This window comes from Plectropomus leopardus, chromosome 23, assembly GCF_026936395.1.
Source record: "Plectropomus leopardus strain MGB_pleo_1.0 chromosome 23, ASM2693639v1, whole genome shotgun sequence".
Classification (NCBI taxonomy): domain Eukaryota; kingdom Metazoa; phylum Chordata; class Actinopteri; order Perciformes; family Serranidae; genus Plectropomus; species Plectropomus leopardus.
In genome coordinates this window covers 7,825,081-7,845,743 of record NC_142198.1, presented here as the reverse complement: position 1 = coordinate 7,845,743, position 20,663 = coordinate 7,825,081, and the positions used below count along the sequence as shown (strand labels likewise).

At 43.4% G+C, this 20,663-nt stretch overlaps 1 protein-coding gene across 3 annotated transcripts in view; it reads right to left on the bottom strand.

Annotated features, from left to right (window-relative positions):
- Positions 1 to 20,663, bottom strand: part of kdm6ba (lysine (K)-specific demethylase 6B, a) — a 117,233-nt gene that overhangs the window by 36,096 nt on the left and 60,474 nt on the right. For all 3 annotated transcript variants that reach the window (XM_042511865.2, XM_088073186.1, XM_088073185.1), the window contains one exon: positions 2,128 to 2,189. The gene's annotated coding sequence lies outside the window, so the exon portion shown is untranslated. The remainder of the gene's footprint in view (positions 1 to 2,127; positions 2,190 to 20,663) is intronic.

Genomic DNA, 20,663 nt, shown 5'->3' with positions numbered 1-20,663 from the left:
CCCAAAGTTATACACGGTGAAAAGTAAACTCCACTTAGAAGAGCTTGAAAATGCTCAGCTTGCTCTTAAAGGAATACATCACATTTTCAGGAGATTGACTAATTGGTCAATTTTTCTCTTAAAAGATGAAAACATGGACGCCAAAATCACCCATGTGTCCCTGTTCGGAAGATAACTGGAGTTTCTGTTACATGCTCATACTTTAAGGCACACCATGTTGAGTTTACATAAGTGAAAAACATCCTGTAGCATGAAATTGCGCTCATAGCAGCTCTGAAGCTCAGTAGTGGCTGTGATAGGAATGAAGTCTAGATGTTATGGGTGGAAGACTGGTTCAGTTTACATGAAATGCATGGAAAAATAACTTTCCTAAACACTTCGAAACATGTTGGCTCTACTAATGTGCAGCCGCTATAATAAAGCCTCTTTTTTTTTACTACATTACTACTGTATCTATAGCCCCTTTTACACTGCCTGTTCAAGGCTGGGAAATTGCGGTTAAGCCATTCTGTATATAAAGAACAATCGAGGAATGGGAGGACAGAGTTTTTTCGGCTTTAAGCCGCCACAGGAGGTAGTATCAGTGGCAAAACATTGTCTGTATAAACAAGACAGCTGGCAGGACGGGTGTGATGTTTCGATGGCGTGTTCTCTTGGTGACCCATTGGGGGAGATTTAAAAAGCAGCTAATAGCAGTTAGTGGTTAACTCATAGACGAAGAATAGCAGTTGTAATAGTCCGCAAATTGGGAAAAGAGATTCGGGACCCTCGAAGCAGAGAAAGAGATCAGCTGCCATATCACAGAGAAGGTAAACGATTGTTATTGCCATATCAATAATATTGTCACTGTTTATAAAGCACTGCTTACGCGTGTTTTATGTCACAATAGAGGCCAACACTGTTGTGTTAAATGTCTCAGCTGTCACACCTCTTTTGACTTTGCGATCCCGGCATGTAGTTTATAATCAAACACTGGAGCAGAATGATTCTTTGTAAAAATGTGAAGGAGACATGAAGAAGGGACTTAACAGCAGCCCTATAGTGCGACCTCTCAGTCAAAACGATTTATCACTGTAAATAATCACTGCTTGTTTCGGAGCGTAGTGTGAAAACTCACTTCAAGCCAATGCTGACTTATTCAAACTGCTTGTTTGTCTGACCAACAATTCAAAAACCAGAGGAAAACAGTTTGCTATCATGAAAGACTGGGAAAAACAGAACATGTTCACACTAGAGAGACTTGCACCAGAGAATTTCTGGTATTTTTAAAAAAAAAATATCATGTAAGATGAACCGATTAGAAAATCTACCTTATTGTCACAGTTATGCTTTCCTACCATGCAAGTCTATTCTAATGTGACCTATCGTGGTTCCTTCTGGCATCCAAAGTACCACATAGAAAGAGTGAGCAAATTATTGACCTTTCTCACTCTAATGTGGCTTTGAAGAGCAAAGAGTTAAACGTTTGATATCTGACTCAGAGGCCTTAAAGTACACAACTCTCTGAGGACTAAAAAACAACACACACACACACACACACACACACACACACACACACACACACACACACACACACACACACACACACTTCATTCAAAGGAATAAAGGAATGGTTGATTTTGTATGTGTGTGTGAGTGGTTGTAAAAAGGAGCAGTGGACCACTCACACCAATGATTTCACAACCCACTACCTTCTTGACTAATGACTCTGTGTGTGTGCATTTGTGTGTGTAATGTGCTCATTGTGTTTTACTCCTACTCCAGACTTACTCACTCTTTTCTGACACATCACCCTGTTGCTCTACCTGTAACCTACATAACACACAAAGTAGCTTTTGTGTGAGGGTGTGAACCTATTTAGCTAATACCGGTTATTAAATACTGATATGCAAATGTAGAGGGGTGATGAAATGATTGAAAAACCACATGAAAAAATACTTTAAAGCAACTAAATGATTATGATAAAAGCCTACAGTTATCACTGCTGTATTTATACATATGTGAAGGTGGACTTGTGTGTTTGTGCATAAAAGAAATGACAGTAAGAAAAAAAAAAAAAAAACAGTGTAAGTAAGAAGAAACCAGAGGAGTAGAAAGTGCTCAAACCGTAAGTGAAAAGAGTCCTACCTGGTGATCATGGATAATGCAGTCTTTCTCTTTCAGCAGGCCACCATGACACCTCCCACCTCCTGCAGCAACAACATGAAGGAACAAAGGTCAGTCTAGAGGTCGAGCAGTGTCAAGCACAGCAGCAAGGAGCTGGTTTGTTAGGTGATCAACACTCACACACACAAAAAAGCAGTCACTGTAGACTGAAGTCAGACTGAAGTGTACCCTTTGGTTTGGTAACCATATTAAGCTATTTTTACTCTCTGTCTTACTCTGACGTTTTCCAAAAATCTGTGGTTAGAATTGGTCGGCAGTGATATGCGTTTGGGATGATGGAGCGTTTCTATTTCCACCTTTTGTCAAAAACTAGGTCAAACATGTCTGTAACATTCCAGTGTGAGTTGAAGCGGTGGTCAGTGATTTATCAGCACTTTAGTCAAGGGTTAAAAGTTCAACACCTTGTTCTGCCTGCAGAACAGGACAACCAGAGCTTGTTTTTATTCCATTTGCCTGTTTCATCATGATGTGTAATGTTTACTGACTGATATGTGGTCATGATGTTGTCGATATGTAATTCGGTGTGGCTTATGAAACCACAATGTGCGTGTGTGTGTCAGCCAAAATGCACAGCAGGGCCTGGACCAGAGCTGTGGCCATCTGTGTGTGTGTGTGTGTGTTCCTCATGTGCCGCCTGTTCAGTGATTCACAGAGTCAGTGCTGGGCCACATGACTGAGAGCAGGTGGCACTCTGGTGTACCTCCCCACCCCCAACACACACATACATAAAAACACACACACCTCCGCTTGCACCCTGAGAACACACACCACCTGTGACGGAGCTCAAACACTAAAGCGGACATGGTTACACTCAAATGCACCACATACGCACCGCAGACACGGAGAAGGAGACTTGACACGCACACTTTCTACCTCCCTTGTTAACTAAGGATGTGCCCTTTTGACAAATTGTCGTGGTTAACACTTATCGCAACCTAAATGTCACCACCTCTCTTGACCTCCTCCTCCTCACACTTCACATGTAACCTCCTCTCTCCCTCTGTAACATCTGTGACCTTTGACATATAGACACAAAGACACTGTGTCCTTGCTTTGTTAAAGATATACAAACTTTTTACTGTTGGTAAATATCAATGCTAAAGTGTTGCCAGCAAAGGGGAAAATCTTCTTGTGAAACATGGATGCATTAGGTGTCTATTTCTACAAACCAGTCCGTCCAAGCTGAAAACCTCTCTCTCTCTTTCATTCTTCTCGCCTTTCCTCTCTCATTCTTCGATTTCCTTCCTTTCCTGTCTGTCTTTCTCTTGCTCTGATACTCTACCTACAGGGCCGCAACATAAAACACACCCACACACTGCGGCTTCCATATGTTTCTCTATTGAGCCTGTGCACACAGAACCAACACATTACACATAGCCTAAGGCAGCTTGGGTGCATGTGTGTTTGAGTGTGTGTGTGTGTGTGTGTGTGACAGTTGTGTCAATACAAGGCAGATATAGCTGGCTCAGCCCTCTCTGATCTTGCAGCCTGGTGGTTACGGCCCCAAACCTTTGAACTCAAGGTCAAAGGTCACACCCCCCCGAGGGCCACAGCTGGCAAAACTGTAAAGGTGGACTGTGTGTGTGTGTATGAATAGCTAAAGGAGAATGTGGGCCACCTTAAAAGAAGACATGCCAGAGAGAGCAAGTGTATGTGTTGGGGGCTAAATTGTTGCAAGGGTAGAACATACTCTTTCATGACACATTGAATAAATGTCACAAGCTTTGACATAATCATTTGACCTTGATCAATATCAGGACTGTGGGGAAAGAAAGAAAGAAAGGGGGAGGGTTGTGAGAAAGATAGAGACAGTTAAAGAGAAAGACCTTGAGAGGAGGAAGGAGGTAGGCCTGGCAAGGCATAAGTGAAATCAAACATTAGAGAAAAATGTGACAAAATATTATTATAAATTCTAATTATTGTATTGAGACAGACAGATAAAGACAGAGACCATGCACCGAACATGAGAGATAATGAAAAGGCTGAGTGAGCGAGAGATAGGAAGATACAGAAAGTGGTGTTTATCTTTTGTCTGTAAAGGTTAACCAGTGGGAGCATCTCTCTTTGACATTAAGCAGCACAGGAAGAGAGGCAGAGGGGTGGAGTCACACAGACTCTGCTCAGAGATGAAGAGGCTGACAGGGTCAGGTGGAGGTAGAGGAGGATGGCTGAAAGGCCTTGAGCCAGACAAAAGATGAAAAAGGAGGAAAAACCAAGATAGGCTGAGAGAGATAAGGAGAGAGGGAAAACAGAGCAAGGCTGGTTTGACAGAGACAGATTGGGAAAAGACAGAATTTTGTGTTGTATTGTGCAGAGTCGTCCAAAGAGGCCTTCAGAACAAAAACAGCACTGCGTTTAAAAGCAAGGGGCTCTGCTCGAAGTATGTTGCTAGCAGCAAAGTGAAAGGAAGAAATACGATCCCGGAAGTTCAGTTTGAGTGTTAGATGAAGATAAATAGATTAAATGCTTATCAGACGCCACATCACTACAAAATGGTTTCAAATACAATGCAAAAGGATTTTAAAAGGTTATCATGATTGCAACCATCAATTGATCCACCTCCATGGGACACAGGGTTACAGTAGAAACATTCAGTTCATTCTAAAAGGTCATCAGATATGGGCGCTTGCACAAATTTGATTGGCTGGTTGCTGGATGATGATGCATTGCATTCTGCAACTTTTTTCATGCTGTTCTTTTGTCAGAATACGGCATTACCTCATTTTCTGTGTTTTGTGCTGCTTTGCACATCCGGATATGTTATAAGTGTGTCAGACAGCAACTTGAGAAAAAATGAACTCCTGCAGATTTACTGCAGATCATTTTATTGATACAAAGATTCAGTTTGAATAACTTTTCTTTTCTCATCCATTATTTTTAAGATGAATTTTTTTTTAAATTTAGCTTTATTATTTATGACCGTCAACAGTGAAGAGGCAGACAGGAAACAAGAGGGAGGGGGTATGATACGCATCAAAGGTCTCTGGCTTGAAATGATTCAGGGTCACAGGGATTATGGCAATTGCAATACAGCGTTTGCACTCAGATGCAGCGGCTCACAGCTCTCCTTTTCAGTCTATCTATCTACTATGCACTGTAACCACTGGCAACCATTCGGGCTGGGTATCATTTAAAAAAGCAAGACAATACCAGTACCACTACTAGAAATAGCAATACCAATAGAGAACCTCATTTGATACCCAAAATGTAAATAAGGTGGGGAACGCTTTGGCACACTAAACTGCCAACACTATCAAACATCCTGTTCTTGACATACCACAGACTCTGTGGGCTGTGAGCTCTGTGCCAGGGACAGTTGTGAAAGTCCGCCAGGGCTACCTCTTAGCATCACACGGCTAACAACACAGGTTTAATGACAGTGTTAAGCCATTTCACTCTTTTTTTCTCAAGTTTTTTTCAGGACTGTTGGACTCCGTATTGGATGTTAGCCGGTGATGCCGTGTTAGTTCATGCTAACTGCGCAGACATCGAACTGATCGTTTGCCAAAGGAGAGTAGATCCAGAAATGGCAGCAACAGAAAAATGCCGATCCAGCAGGGAGTTGGATGGTGCTGGATCAGACCCCCGGCACAAAAAGAACTGAATGCTGGTTACTGGAGAGATTAGGGTTATTTAAAGAGTGACAAGTTCCTAGTGACTGTGATAAACACAAAGATGCTCGATAAATGATCCAGTTGAATTACAACAAAAATGACGTCAACTGACAGTAAAAAAACAAACAAACAAAAAAAAAACAAACAGTCAAACAGGTTGTTAAGCAAACACACCATCTTTTCTGAGAAAATCTATAACAAATAAAACTGTCAAATGCTACTGTCTGAGAAACAATACACCAAAGGCTACATCCTGGTATTCTACCCCCAAAACACACATATTCTCTATGAACACACACAAACGTATGAACATGTGCTTAACACATATGCACATGCAGCACAGGTACACACACTTCAAGGAGACATTCTGACACCTGCGTTGCTTTTCTAAGGAGCCCTGTTTTTGCTTTGCACTGTACATACTGACCTAACGTGCAGTAAAATCAGCTTAAAGCATTCACCCAATGGCAAAAACACACACCTCAGCGTGTGTGAACATGCATGGCGTGAGTAGAGTAGCCATGCTTGGGCTGCTCCAGCCCTTAGTCACTAGTGATTCAGTAGGTGTCTTCAAGTTAGGGCAGCAAGCTTCATACCTGCACACACAAATGAAATAGCAGACTGCTGCAGGAGTGCTAGTAAATGACAGGGTTTTCGTTTTCTCCGTCTTCCCTACATTCACTGTCTGCCAGTGTATGTGTCTCTGTCAAGACCATTTGCTGCTGTGTTTTCTGTTGTGTGTTTAAAGGCGGTCATTCAGAACAAGTTAAATCCTTGAATGAAGCTGTAGTCACTCGCCTGGGGGCAGATACTACAATATGAGCGCTGATCAGCATGCACACTTCTAGGAGCTAGTCGTAAGCGCGGACACTTTGGTTCGCGAACAACTTGGAACGCAGTCACACCGCATCCTGATCGTGTGTGTGAGATCAGGATGCGGGTAGATAAGAACATTTGTGAGATGGTAGTGTTGTTGACTGAAGGACAGAGGGGAGTGGTAATCATTTTTGTCATTCAGTTGGTTAAATCTGTTTAGACTGGATGTTATTTATGATTTTAACCACTCTTCATTTCTCATCCAAACCTCCAAAGATGAAGATATTAAGACTCATCTGTTTTTGCACTTTCTGTCAGATCTGTTGCCATTTAGAAAGCTACATGGCTAATATATCAAATGTCACGCCACTCAAGCTCAATAAACTGGATTTAAACAGAGTGAAGAATGTTTTATTTTGGTGTGCATGCATGAGAGGCAGCAAGTCTGTTTTCTGTCTCATTTGCCTATAAACATGCATGTGTTTGCGAGACTGGAGCTGGCAGAGCTACAGACAGTGAAGAGGAGTGTCAGGTCGACTGTGGTCGGGGCTGTTTTGGCTCAGTGAACTTCTGCCACATGGCTTCAGTAAAAGGTCATGGTCAAAACCACGCCTGGCTCAGAAACCATCACACCCACTCTGACTCCCACACACACACGCAGTCGTGTGACAAATGAACGGATAGACAAGACAGACTTCCTCTTTGGAGAGAAACAAGAAAATGACACCCACTTTAAGAGGAGGAAGGTGACAGACAGACAGACAGACTCACCAACCAGAGCCACACACACACACACACAAACCAAAACTGTCTGAAAACTCAGCAGCCGTGAGCCCACAACCAGACAAATAGGAAGACAGAGAGACAGACACAGAGGAGGAGACAAGAATGAACAGTTGGTAATAAATTGCGTCTAGACAGACGCTAATGAAAGCAGCTCGACTGTGGCTGCTGCTGCCAAAATCAAGACCTGTGAACAGTATGATTTTGTGTGTGTGTGTGTGTGAGAGGGAGAGTTTGTGTGTGTGAGAGATGTTTGTGTAAGCACGAGTAAATGAGCCTTTGATGAATATAACCCTTTTAACACTTGTCATTGGATGTTTTTATCCTGACTGCCCTTTCTCTTTTACGTGCACTCACACGCAGACACACACACACTCATACTCACACACAAACCACAGTAAAGCACAGCAGCTGAGCACAGTGTGTCTCTCACAGCTGTAGGCAGCATTCAGAGCCACAGCAGTGAACGCCGGCACAGTCTTGTGACGTCAATCCTCCAAAATTAAGCAAGGCTTTGCCGTCAAACTTTGAAGCTCTGACTTGTCAACTCATCCCTAAAAAAAGCATCCAACGTACCCGAGTGCAGAAACACTGAGCAGAACAAAAACGGCTAAGCATGAATAACACAGCAGTGGGATACTTGAGTACCTCTTTTCAGTATTTACAGAATAAATCATGAGAGCAGACTACCATTTTATTTGTTGACCACATTTATGCTCCAAATGGTTTGAGACCCTTAGGTAAACAAGCACATGCTTTATCTGACCGCCACCAAATATGCATATCCTGCTGTATAGATTATAATCTTAAACAGACTACAAAATGTTGGAATCATGACTTTTCAAAAGCAAAATGTTAAGAGCTAATCAGTTCCCAATGCCAAACAAACATAAAGAGACACTGGTCTTGCTGATCCCTCAAGCTTATGACACACATGTTACTCTTAAGTGTACAACACAACTCTCTGAACACAGTGCTGGTAGCTCCAAAACAACAACATTAGAAGGAAGAGCAGCAGGCAGCTGGCATGCCTAAACTCGCTTCAAAAACACAGTCTGAGAAATATGGCCTGAGGCGTCCCCTTCTTACAAGCTAAACAAAATAAACACATTAGAAAAAGAAGAATATAGAGAGAGACGTTTTTGTCAAGGGTGATAAGTGGAGGGACTCTGATAATGAGTCACAACAATGTTTTCCTCACCCTTCAAGAAACAGTGTTTGTGTGTGAGTGAGTGTGCAATATGAAGAGGGTATTAGCAGAGCTCATGAGGAAGGTGTGTTTAAAGATGCAGGCATTAGCCCAGGATGCACACTTACTGTCTATGGCGCTGGGTGTTTGATTATATGTGTGTGTCTGTGTGTGTGAGAGAGACAAAAGTTGGAGAGTGGTCAGACAAGCCCTGCCAAGCCCACATACCAGTGCAGAGGTGCTAAACTGTACTATCCGATTGCACAATGCCATTTAAGTTAACCGTCACATACCAAAAAGACTGACTCAGGCCTTTACAATTACACCGCTGTGTGTGTTCGCTCCAGACCGCAATGATTTCATACCTAATAAATATAAAAGGCTCCAAATGGAAATTTCTTATTTGCAAACTGGCCACACGGGGTGACTTCAACAATGATCTGTTTGAGAAAGTGAGCTGAGAAGCAGCATGTGAAAGAGCAGCAGAGTATGTCTATATAGGTTACTGTGTGTGTGTGTGTGTGTGTGTGTGTGTGTGTGTGTGTGTGTGTGTGTGTGGCTTGCGCTGCATCTTCTGCATCTGCCCACAAAGACTTCTTTATCTGCTGTGGCACACGTGATCCCCACATGGTGGCTCATACCGTCTTCACAGGACCCCCCACACATACAAAGACTCACACAAAGACACACACACACACACACACTCGCATTATGTACTTGCACAATATGACAAGCACTCAATCACTTTCACCAGCAAGTAAGCATACAACCCCATAATGTATACATACCAACCCCGCCTGCTTCCCCCTCTGTGTCTGTATGGAACAGCTCTTCCTATAGGCTGCCGTTCTTAAAGGCAAAGTCTCTGGGCATTTAAACGGGAGGGAGGCCGTCTGGCTGCCCTCCAGACACTGTGACCCCACACTTCCTGCACTGGGTAGGCGCCACAGTAGACGGGCACACACACATATCCACCAGAACATGTATAGGATATCTGCGTGTGTATATGTGTGTGGGGTGGTGGCTAGCCCCTCCCAACCTCACCTGCCACTATTCAGTATATCTATCAAGGTGGAAATGCCATAACAAAGAAACTAAGTCTAGCGAGCAGACAGAAGGCAGAACAGAACAAATCAGAGAGAAGCTTTGTGAAATCTATTTCATGGTGTTGCTGAGAAATGCTTCACATCCTCTGTCTCACCAAACCTGAAGAACATAATCTAACCGGGCTTTACAATAATCTGGGGTTTCATTTTATCCACACTGGAAAGAAAAATAACCTAACGGTCTTTAATATTGCAGCCCTTTTTACCACATTCTATTATATCGGACATCTCAGCAGAAACAAAGCAATTTATTTTAACACCCTGTGCGCCCTACTGTTAGCTGATTGTAATATTGTAATATCACTTTGCTGTTGCACTTGCGATAAATCAGCTAAATGCCTGAAATAAAAATGAAAAATTAAAGTGGCGGAAAAATGCTTGGAGTGGGAGAATTCTTTTGATGGTCAATGACCAGCTCTCCTGAGCCTTATAAAATCGTGCCTTGACATCAACGCAAGAGCTGCTGATGTCAGCGGCGGCTGTTGTTGTGTGAGTGTGCACAGGAGTGTGTGATCATAATGTTCCTCTGATGTTGATACATTTGATACCAGCATGAAAAATGAACGACCAATATGAGCGCTGTCATGTCATATATAAATAACCAAAGACAGCTATAAATATTGTAATGGTGAGTGTAGTGTTACGTGTGTGTGTGTGTGTGTGTGTGTGTGTGTGTGTGTGTGTGTTGGATACAGTATAAATATAACATGCTGGGGGAGGGACTTGGCGACTTTAGACTGGAGCCGGATTTCCACCATTTGCAAATCTTTCAGCGTCACCATGGAAATACTCTGCCAATCTGTTGTAATCATTCCTGTAATCCTCTTCCATAGGAATTCAAGTGCAGGCAGCCTCATGAACACACATCACACACACACACCTAGTTTATGCTAATGCTGCATTTGATCCTTCTACATGTTGTATTGTGTCTTTTGTGTGCAGTATGCATGACTCTGTCCTTGTATTTGAAGTGTGTCTGCGTGTCTGCATAACCATGTGTCCAAGACATGCCTGTGTGTGCGTAAATGTGTGTCCTTGACCAGCTGTACAGGGCAGAGGAAATGAGGCGGAACTCAATCTGGTCCACACCTGTCTGTCTCTCTCTGGAGGGGAGGAGCCTAGGGCCTCACACACACACACACACACACACACACACACACACACACACACACACACACACACACACACACACACAGACACACAGCTTCATAAGTGCGCTGTTCACATTCTGTATGAGTAGATAGATTATGCATGCAGCAGCCAGCTAAGGAGCTTGGATCTATTAATGTATGCACTGAGACAGTTTTATGTTTGTGTACGCTCCATGAGAGAGTGGAAGGACAGAGAGAGAGAGAGAGAGAGAGAGAGAGAGCGATGATGTGTATTTGTGTTTGTGCTGCATGACGGGGTGAGAGAGAGAAAGGGTGAGTGACACACACAGTAAGTATAGAGAAAGAGAGGATGACAGAGACAGGCGAAAGAGGGAGACTCCTTTAGGACAAAACAGACAGGAGCGAGGGATGTGGTGGAGGGAGGAAAGATGAAGAGATTGGGGATGACAGTGTAAGCCACACAAGGACAGTGAGAGAGAGAGAGAAAGAGGGAGACATAGAGAGAGATTGCACTGGTATGGGAGGGTGGGGGTGGAGGGGGGTTACTCCAGGACGCTAGAACCCAGTGACATGACACAGATGCACTGTGCTACTGTGCAGAGAGCAGAGGGGAGGAGGCTACAGAGTGACGAGGAGGAGAAGAAGAAGAAGAGGGGGATGGGTGTGTGGGAGCTTACTGCCTCTCTGGTCTGCAACCACACTATTCTGTGGAGAAGAACATGGTCGGCTCAATGTGGAGATGCAAATGTGTCTTACCATGTTAAAAGAGCTGCATGTGACATCAATTCATTATTACAGAACATGATGAGAATTACTGTCAAATTGGTGCAAAACACAGCTGCTTAATTTTAAACAAATTCAAGGAGATCACATCACCCCTGGCCTCTCCTCCCTCATCAGTTTTGGGGTTGATTTACAGGGCAGATCTTCAGGATCCCAGATTAAGACTGAAGCCAACTGCTCATGTCCATGTGTTAGAAATAGTTGCTGTAGACTGATCTGATAGATGGATCTACTCAAAAACTTTAAATTTTAAATATCTCATAGCATATTACTAAGACCTTATTTCCTTTGTGCACAAGAGATGCTGACTGAGATAATAAAATGGATTACAGTGGTATAAGAGGGTAATATAAGACAAGCATCCCTCTCTCTCTCTCTCTTTGTGCTGCTGCTCTAGCTTTCACATGAATCTGCGAGCAGTTCAGACTTGTGTCATATTGACAGTGTGAGAGAAATATTACTACTTTGATCCAACGTAGTAAGACTACAGTCTTGACTCAAATGCCTATTCAGGCATGAGACTGACATTAAATTGCCATCAGATTAGACTTGGGTATTACGACTCCATACCTTTGAAGCAGTGATACTAAACTTGCGGCCCGCGGGCAAAATCTGGCCCCAGGTTGGCCACCCCCAACCGTTTTCTAATTCACAATGACCATAACTTTACTCACACTGGGATTGTTTTTGTACATATAATATAAATACAGTGCCAGAGTGCATGGAAAAAAAAGCATCAAAGTTTGTTTGTTTGTTTGTCGGGGAGCCCAGTGGCTCAGTTGGTAGAGCGGGCACCCCATGTACACAGGCTGTGTCCTCGCATGTCGTCCCCTTTCTTTCCCCCTTTCATGCTAAGTCTATCCTGTCCAATAAAGGCAAAAAAGCCCCTAAAAATATCTTTAATTTTAACATAAAAAAAAATAGAGCTTGTGCCACAATCCCCCAGACCCCACAACAGAGATCTGGTCTCAGACCTGAATGTCCTCCCTTCCTATAAACGCCCCTGTGTACACCTGACCTGTGCGGGACAGCTGTGACGTCCCCCTGGCCTCCTCTCATTTTGTAAAAATGGCCCCTATGCAAAACAAATCGAGCAGCCCTGCTTTTAAGTATTGACCGAAATAACCCAGTACCAAGTAGTATCAAAACTTCTCCACTATGATACCTGCATTTAATCCTACTTGCACCCACCACAAGCATTCTTTGGTTTGTACTGCAATGTCTAATTGGCACTCCTGCAGCAGCTACCACCCATTCAGTCTGTGGTGTGGTGAAGTCGAGTGCAGCGTATTGCACAGAGTTGGCAGTTGGCGTGCCCAGATGCTACCAACACGTTCGACAGTATGGCTATACTACGCGCTGTAGGCGTCTGGGGAATGTTTTCATTCACATGATGGGTATCGAATGAAGTTGACAAAAATATATCAAATGAAATACTCTGTTGGTATTTTGGTATTGGTATCACATTATGAGTACAGGAATTGGTACTAATATTGTGCTTTTTAAAATGATGCCCAGTCCTACATCAGATTAATATAAAGGGGTAAACAAAGAAACACCAGGGTGGGACAGAAGAGACAACCCATCTCTGTGGCAGCGAGCAACGGGGCGTATCAGGAATGTCATCTTATAGACAGTTTTAGACATAAAGGCTGCCAATCATCTCCAACTTTACTCTTATTGGTTTCTCGAAAGTACAGTAAGATTTTACAACTGGACAATTATGTTTAAAAATACTACATGCAACCATTTTAATGCAAAACAGTTTCAGATGCACACATTGGTGCATATAGAAAATTATATAGGCAGTCTCGTCTGCTAGATAACACATACACCCACAACATATACACACATGATCTCATTTCCAAGTCGCATGTAGAGGACCTTACAGCAGAAGAATGTGCTTCCACCCACACACACAATCACTTGTATTTCTTTTCACTACAGAATGCCAAACATTAGCATACATATATGCATGCAGGCGGGCTATCAGTCTGCCAACATATAACAGCAATGCCACCCCCCCCCATTCATTTCATCCCCTGCTTTCCTCCATCCCTCCCTTCACACCTGCCAGGCCTACAGCAAGGTCACACACCTCAATTACCCTGCACGCACACACACGCAGACACGCACATGCACAAAGAGCGAGAGAGAGGGAGCGCGATAGGGAGGGAAGATAAGAAAGGAGGGGGCGAGAGCAGATTTCACGCTACCCTGAGCACTGGCTAGCATGCACCAGTGTTTCTGACATTTTATTTATGATGTGCAATGTTCAGTACCTGCCCTCTCCTCTCTGCTTTATCTCCGTCTTTGTGTCTCTGCTTCAAACGACCGTAAGCAGTCTACTCTTTGATGAACACCTTTATCAGCAAAAACATATGAATAGTTACAAATTATGGTATTTGCACATATTCTGTGCAACACAGGAAGCTTCTACCCTCACCGGTTTACACCGCATGGTTTAAAAATCCGAAAAGTGACAATGACTAAACATTTCAAGAGGTTATACTTTGTTTTTTTCATGAAAGGGAACATTATGAAGTTTCATGTTCAGACTGCAATATTCACAAAAATATGATCACAATTATTTTGCCTGCAGCAATGTAATGCGAGCAGCCACTACGGGACTTAATAATTGCTGGCTTAACATCACTAATAGTCTGGATATCAGGCTGCTACATTGACACTAATGTGCCTTACAAATAGAACATCATGAATCCCAATGTGCCTAATAGCCATATTAATGTACTAGCGGTGAATGTGATCCTCCTATTAGGGCTTTTTGTATCTGCAGGCAGACTGCTGTTCACCCATGCAGCCACGGGAGGCAACCAGCTGTGTTTACACTGTGGGCTAATACAGCCGCCATATGGCAACAGAGTACAGGACGCGCACACATGCACACTGCTCCTGGAAACTGCAAACACACTGCCCAAACAGCACACAGTGCACGCTCTGCCCCGTGTTAAAGCTCCAGTTTGATTGGAAACTCTGAATAAAAGACTCAGAGGAGCCTAAAACTTATGAAAGAACAAACAGCAAGATTTCTGAGAATATATTTTGTAGCAGTGGGCAGTGGGAGGGTGGAGAGCTCCAGTTTTGGCTCATTAGAACCACAACACTGCCTCAGTATATTAAAACCACCTACACGTCAGCCTATAACCATCAGCTGATGAGTGTAGGAGTTTTTAATGTGTTAGCCGTCTCTTATTAAAGGCTACTCAACTCACACAGCTCCTTACATGCTCGGACTTGGGTTTTTGTATGCCTCAAGTACATATTTCAGGTCATAGTTTTCATGTTCGTGCTGAATGAACACGGGAGGACGAAGAAGACCGATTATGCAGTGTTGACCATCTGACAGAGGAGACATCGACACACACTGTGATAGAAATCCTGTGGGAGAGAGTCAGCCTGTCTCATGACCTCCTCCATCCCTCTGCACCATCTAACCTACACACACACACACACACACACACACACACACAACTATATTGTAACATTACAGTGTAAGCAGCTTCCAGAGTGAAATCTAATACAAGTCAAACAAAGGAAACAGAGAAAATCAATTATGACACCAACACTGACCCCCCACCAAGCACACACCCATCAACTTTTCTTTTCTCTTATGTTTGCAATCAAAGCCATCTGATCACAGCATGTGTGTGTCTGTGTAAGTATGTGTGTGTGTGTGTGTGTGTGCGCAAGCGAGAGATACAGATGCAAAAAGCCAGAGGAGTTGAGGTTTTGGACAGATGTATTTCTAGGTTTTGACTGACACAGATTTACAAGTTTATGGTTAGGTGCGGAAAAGGGAGACCGGACAAGGGAGAGAGGGATGAAAGACAGGAAGGGGGGGAGACAGAAAGGAGAGAAGGCTGTGAACAGAGAGGGGAAGATATAGGAGAGAGGGAAGGAGAGGCAGGGTGCAGACAGACAGAGGAGGGATGGAGGGCTCAAGTCCTTGAGACAGATATCATGTTACCGGTCTGGGGGCAAGCAAACACACACACACACACACACACACACACACACACACACACACACACACACACACACACACACACACACACACACACACACACACACACACACACACACACACACACACAGACCTATAAAGGTCACAGTGCACTCACTGCCCTCCAGACACACTCACGCAGCGACACAGATATCCTCGTAAATGCTCAGAGGCAGCCGCAGCTTTGATTTGTCACACTGTGTTTTATACACACACTGAATGCACACCTGCCATTTCACAAATGCATGAATGACACACTTTGACTTATTAAATAATGTCTCCACATACACACAGAAGAATCTGCTAAAACTCAATAATAAAGAAAGCAGGTGAGTTACATTGGACAGAAAATTAAACAGGTTATAAAGTAGCAAATTTGAAGGATTAAACTAGATCTTACCAAATAAACCGACTCTTGTGCGGCTCAGCTGTGACTTGTGACTCACGTATTGAAAAGAAGTGGAGCGAGAAACATTGTGTGACACAGGCGCATGTACAAAGGCACAGTTCTCCAAGTTACACAAGTGACAGGGGTCAGGGTTCAGTATGGAAGTGGGTTAAAGAGACAGGCTGTATAACACAGGAGAGAGAGCAAGATCAGGAAAAAGACAGGAAGAAAGGGGAGAAGACAGCAAAGAGGAAGTGGCAGGTTGGGTAAAAAAAAATATTAGAGGAGGGGGAGAACAGTGTGGCATAGGAGGAGGAGGAGGAGAAGGGGGAGGAAGTGAGTAACATAGGAAGGAGGGGGTAGAAATGTAAGAGAAAGATTAGAAGTAGGAGGAAAGGACACTTCTAAACGCATAATATACAAAGCAAAACTTCCCCCTCCTCGTTGATTAGTTAATTACAGCTGTCACGCTGCAAACACACACGCAAATACACACCCTTCTCTTCCTTCTCTTCTCCTTTTATTAACCCCCCACCTCCTTAGAAACATAATTTGGTAAATGCATTACTGTAAGTCAATCAGCTGGATCGATTGAGGTCACTGTGGGGCCACTCACATGTCACAGCCGATGCGTGTGTATGTTGTGTTGTACATCCACAGATGTGCACTAACCTGATTACTGGAATCGGATGTGAGGTTAACTTGTGTGTGTATTGCTGCGTTGCCCATGTTGCTCAGCTTCTAATGTACAAGTAGCCTATATTGTTAAGCATTAAGCATTAGGTTTCAATGAAGACTCGTTACTTATTACATTAACTTAGAAAATGAAAACTGGAACACATCATGTCATGGCCTCATACGTGCAGCCTGGGATTGCATCGTTATTCCAAAAAGTGAGTAAAACCAGTGAGACCTGTGAGACGAGGCACGACTGAACACTATGTTTTCGTGTTGCATCAACAGCAGAAGCCAAACACAAACATACCTGAGAGCAAAGCGAGCTCCAGACAGAGACACACCTTTTCATTCACAAAAACTGCCCAAGGCACTCAAACTGAGTGCAAAACCAAAGCTGCATCCACCTTTGAGAGTGGTCCCAAGCACTCAGCTTCACACACAATTGCGGATGCAGACACAAGTACAGAGACAACTTCAAACAATTAGAAGCCAGGCATGACCACATCACTTGATGAGAAACACCACAAATAAACAAATAGAGAGAAAACAAAAAGGAGGACAGCATTAGAGCAGAAACCTTCAAAGAGCCTGCACATTTGTTGCGTGCACAATTACAGAGTGCAGTAAAAACACAGGGCATGAGCCAGTTGTCATGTGTTTGTGTGTGTGTTTATGAGAATGTGTTTGTGCACTCATACCTGTTTTTTTTTTTGTCATTCACATTAAAGGCATTTAACATCTGCTCTAACCCTGAGTGCAAGCTTCAATGCAGATATTACTAACATTAAAAGCAGCTAATAATAAACACAAGCAATGCAACAGAGGGGCAAAACACATTTCTTCATCTCAGAAATGGTCATGCATCATTTTTTGGGAAATAAAGACGCACTGCAGAAATAAGAGCAATGTCTAGTAAAAGTTGTGCAGTCAAACACCAGACAGGTTATAAAAGTCAACACTCTTTCAAGTGACTGAACCCTTCAACATTTCTCTTTCTTCTCTTTCTCATTCCTTCCCCCTAAATCATGAGCTATAAAGAACTCTGATCCTTCATTACAGAGCGAGCACATTTTAACAATCCACAACCTTTTCACACACATTATGCAAGAGACGCTATAAACACACACACAGCTCCACTGTTGACCTTTGCCAAGGAGTGATAAAAATCAGCCATGCAGCGAGGGCTCGAGAATGCAGACGCACACGCACACCTGTGTCAGTCAGTCACAAGCTCCTTGTTACGGAGGCCAACACAAGAAACCAATATAACAGTCACACAATCTCTGTGTGTTCAGGTGCGTGCATGTGTGTGTGTGTGTGTGCTGGATTTCATCTTCACTCAGTCTGCCAATCCCCCGTCTATCCCCAGTAGTAGTGACACGGCCTTCTCCTGACTGAGACAACTGGAAGCCATTACCTTAAATCAACAAACCTCAGCTCGTCTCCATTGCACAAAGACGCCATGTGCACACTCAGCACACTACCTCTGCCAATGGCCCTGTGTGTGTGTGTGTGTGTGTGTGTGTGTGTGGTGGTGGTGGGGGGGGGGGGCGCATTTTAAATGTCTAAGCATGGATATTTTTCTCTCACTCTCCCAGATATCTCTCCATCTCCTGTCCTTTTCTTTTCTTTTCTCTTGTGCATCTCCCTGACTGCAGCTCTGATCCAGACCAACTTGAATTAATAAGAAAGTCAGGCCGCAGCACGTGGATCTGACCTTCCACCAGACTGCCGAACCTCCCTGTCTCTGTCTTTCATCATGTCTCTGTCGCTCTCTTTGTCTTATTCTCTGCTAATCATACACAGCTACCTACACAGGCTACTTTCTGTGGCGGATATTAGCTCCAAGGCCGAAGCTAATCTGCCTGAACCCTATGACCCCGCATAATAGAATTAACCACCTAAGCCTTATCCCTCTGTGCATTAACCAACTGTGCTATTGAATATGAAACTGGTGTAGTCATAGATAAAACCTCACATCAGAACATTTAGCCACAGGATGAAATGAAACTACTGTACTACTTGTATGTGTGTGTATGTGCCATAGAAACATGCTTTGCAACACAGCCTGTTTCTTAAAGGAACTGGCACACATTCTGGAGAGTATTTCTCTGAACAGCTGACTGTTGTGTAAGGAGGATACTGTTAGCATTTGCACAAATGTATATGTGGTATTTAGTACACCACATTGCACCTTGGAAATCTTTTAGAGACAAGGCCAGCTGGTACCACCCACTACATATACACAACCCGCAATATTTGCTCCAAACACACTCTGTTTTAAGTATTAACTAGCAAATCTGAATATACATGCATATCTTTATTTTCACTCTATGATGCCACATGATGCTGCACTAAACTCAACTTTGAATCAGGGCTACTCAATCTTTCATTTTTTGATGTCACTGCAATGTCAGCTTGTGCGAGAAACACATTGCGAAAGACTGTGATATTGAAATTTGAATATAGTAACAACGTGTTTATTTACATTCTGTCTATAGGCGCTATTTTGTCTGATATCTGCCATGCTGTTAGCTCTCTCCGGCCAATCAGACAGAGCCCTCGTCATTGGGGGTTATTTGATTGGTCAGAATCCTTTAAAAAAACAGCACGTCAGCTGTCTGGCAATATTTTGAGACATGTATAGCTGCAGACACATTCCATATGGAGCATACATGACACGCCCCTAAAACCCGCACTCACCACCAGTACAAGGCAAACTCACCAACTTCTACAATGCCACATTGTAGAGAACAAATATGAAGTGTAGATATGGTGGGCATGTCATGTAGCTAGTGGTTTGGTCATGTAGCTGCTCTGTCTGCAGCTGTGCCTACTTGAAAACTTTGGGTACAGGTGAGGCAACGTGGCACAAGCTCAGGTTCTACGCAAGACAGGTTTGAGTGGTACAAAATCTTTCATACCTGGCTGATTTTCAACAGGGTATACAGTATATTATTGGTGTAAATGTGCGGCACTAACAAAGTGTTGTCTTTCAGCTAACCTGCCTGTTCCACTAGAAGAGACCAGAGACTGAGCTCTGCTGGTGCATGCTGTGCACTACATACATCGAGTTTAATGGAAAGAGGAGCGCCTGTTTATGACGGTATCGAAAAAAATACCTTTGGCATTTCTAAATACTCTGCTATACCGTAACATCATGATACTGCAAACCCAGTGCAAAACTCACTTTAATATTAAGTAATATTTGTCATCGCAATATTCAGTGTTATCGCATAAATCCTGAAATATTTATGAAATTTCAGGGAAAGTGGAGTGTAGTATTGTGATAAACGCAGGAAGAAGTGCCAAAAAAACATGAACCAACATACAATTAGTAATTACATATGGCGAAAGTTAGCGCAAAAATTTAAGAGGTATCTGTAAATTATCACTTTGAAGACTCACAACTGAATTTAACTTAAGTCATTATGCAAGAATTCTGGCAAAAATCACATCCTATAAATATACAACATGTAACATTCTATTGATCAGAGTAACAAACAGAAATTTATTTACATGATTGTGTCTCAAATTATTCCTCGAACACAAGCTGTTATTAACCCAGCTCCAGCCCCTCTCACCACAGACACAACCCAGCCACGGCGCCAGCCAGCGAGCCTCCCCTCACCTCCACCCCTGAACCTCCTCTCCTGCCTGTCTGCTCCTCTCCTTCTCCTCCCCCTTTTCCCCTGTTTTAAACACAAGGCAGCCCACCCCTCCCCCTCTCCTCTTCTCTCTCTCTTCTTTCTGTCTCCCTTTTTCTTCTCCAGGCAGCACACTCAATCACCCTCACCCTCCTCCTCCCCCCTGCCATCTCAGCCTCCATTCCAATGAATGCACAATCTCCCCCCTTCAGCCGTGGGGGGACTGCCCCTGGGGCTGAGGAGGGGTAGTGAGTAGAGCAGCACACATGCACACACAAATTCAATCACAAAAACACCCCTCCACCCATCACCTCCTCTGTGTGTGTGTGTGTGTGTACGTGCACATCTGCAGAGGAA